Source organism: Eurypyga helias, unplaced genomic scaffold (assembly GCF_000690775.1).
Source record: "Eurypyga helias isolate BGI_N326 unplaced genomic scaffold, ASM69077v1 scaffold1328, whole genome shotgun sequence".
Classification (NCBI taxonomy): domain Eukaryota; kingdom Metazoa; phylum Chordata; class Aves; order Eurypygiformes; family Eurypygidae; genus Eurypyga; species Eurypyga helias.
The window spans coordinates 5243-7504 of record NW_010267376.1 but is presented as its reverse complement, the minus strand read 5'-3'; the positions used below and the strand labels follow the sequence as shown (position 1 = coordinate 7504).

General features: G+C 54.9%; 1 protein-coding gene across 1 annotated transcript in view; it reads left to right on the top strand.

Annotated features, from left to right (window-relative positions):
• Window positions 1–2262, top strand: part of PPM1L (protein phosphatase, Mg2+/Mn2+ dependent, 1L) — a gene marked incomplete at its 5' end in the record, with an annotated part of 13691 nt that overhangs the window by 9823 nt on the left and 1606 nt on the right. The gene's annotated exons all lie outside the window — the stretch shown is intronic.

Sequence of the window (2262 nt, the reverse complement as noted above, 5' to 3'; positions counted from 1 at the left end):
AAAGAAACTAAGAAATAACAACTTTCCCGCAGTACATCTTTCCGGCTTCCATCACTTGGCAGTTTAGCGACCTCCTGGGCGAGAAGGTACGTTGGGATCATCAAGTTTAATAGCCAGTTCTCCAGGAATTTGTCCAAGTCCCTTTTGAACCTCCCTCAGCAGCCCGCAGCGGCGAATGACGTCATGAAGAAAAGGCAGTTCCTCTTGCTGGTGTGAAAGCTGCTGATGAGCGCGGCCCTGAGACGCACTGCTGCTCCGCGGGAAGGGGAAAGAACAAGTTTTTTCTCCGAGTATAAAACACTTTTCAAACCCAGCAGTTACAGGTACATCCACACCAGTGTAAGAGCCTGAACGCGCGTGGTGTGCGCAGCCCTCCCAGTTTGCGTTCGTCGGCAGGAGGTGTGAGGGCAGCAGGGACCCAACAGAGAGCCTAGCTCACCTGTGTTCCCCAAAGGGGGAGCAAGGGCGTGCAGAGCCTAGGAAGGAACAGGAAAATCTCACGTTGCTTCAGCTCTGCACTTCGGGGATTGTCATAGAATCACAGAATGGTTTGGGTTGGAAGGGACCTTAAAGCCCACCCAGTGCCACCCCCTACCATGGGCAGGGACACCTTCCACCAGCCCAGGGTGCTCCAAACCTCATCCAGCCTGGCCTTGGACACTTCCAGGGCTGGGGCATCCACAGCTTCTCTGGGCAACCTGTCCCAGTGCCTCCCCACCCTCTGCGGGAAGAATTCCTTCCTGATGTCCCATCCCCATCTCCCTCTTTAAACCCCTCACCCCTTGTCTGGTCACTCCCTGCCCTTGGGAAAAATGTCCCCCCCCCATGAATTTTATCAGTTATTTATCAATAAAATCTGGAGATTTGTCTGTGAAGTTGCTTCCCCGCTCACAGGGGCTGTTGTCAAGGCGGACTGTTACCTCACAGGCAGCTGGCTGACACACGCTCACAAGCACTGCCGTGCTGCTCGTCTGGCAGCGGAATGAGCTCGGGGTGCCACCATTCCGTCTCATTCCTGTGGGATAGGGAAATGTCTATGGTGTCAGATTGGATATTAGGGAAAATTACTTCCCGGAAGGTCTGTCAGGCATTGGAAGGGGCTGCCCAGAGGGGGGGGGAGTCCCCATCCCGGGGGGGTTTCAGAGCCGTGTGGACGAGGTGCTCAGGGACATGGGTCAGTGCTGGGCTGGGCAGTGCTGGGGTAACAGCTGGGCTGGGTGGCCTTAAAGGGCTTTTCCAACTTAAATGATTCCATGATTCTACCAGCAAAGACAGCGGCCTTGAAACAGCCATGCGTTTGGCTTGTGAAGGAACACCCGGCTGCAGAGCCACGAGGTGACTGTCACCGATAGACAGCTGAGCCATTCACCTTGAACATAATTCTGAGCTCAGCTCTCGCTAACGTGCAGAATGGTTGTGTGGCTGCCAAAAAGCTTCATTCTTTAATGCCTCTTCCTCCCCGGTGGCAGCCAGCACTGCAGAGCGTGTGCTTTTCCACGAGCACTATGTATTCTGTGTGCACGGCTTTATAGAATGAAATACTAGAAGTGCCAGCAGACACTTCAGCAAACCGCAGGAATTCCGCTTGGGCCGCAGGTGGTTCCAGGGGCCACGTGAGAGCGGTGCCGCAATGTCCCTTTGTAAGCAGACGCCCGTGAGCGCGCTCAGCCCGTCAGCAGCACCAGCTGCCTCCCCGGCAAGTACGGGCACTGCTGTCCTCGTGGGGTGTCTACTCCAACGGCCTCTTCGGAACTGCCTTCTGTCCAAGCTGTGGATGCCCCATCCCTGGGAGTGTCCAAGGCCAGGCTGGATGAGGCTTGGAGCAACCTGGTCTGGTGGAAGGTGTCCCTGCCCATGGCAGGGGGTGGGACTGGGGGGGCTTTAAGGTCCCTTCCCACCCAAACCATCCCGTGATTCTATGGTTCCCGTCATTGCCGTACGTACGCAGGATTACACGCCAGTTACTCATCACTTGGAAACGCAGGGCTGGTGAGTAGGTGACTGTGTAACATTCAACCGAGGCGCCTTCAAAATCTATAGCAGCAGCCGGACGAGGTTTGACTGCGCATCTGAAGTCTCCCGAGTCCTTCCTTCTGTTAGCTATGGAAGGAACATCTTTATAACGGAGGCTCCATCAAGCATCTGTGAAAACACCCGGCTAAACAAGTTTTGTTCCTGCTGGCTTGAACACCAGTCGAGTTTTAAGCTTTAAACAGCAACGATCCTTCAAATGAAACGCAGTTTCACCTGCGAGCCGAAGGA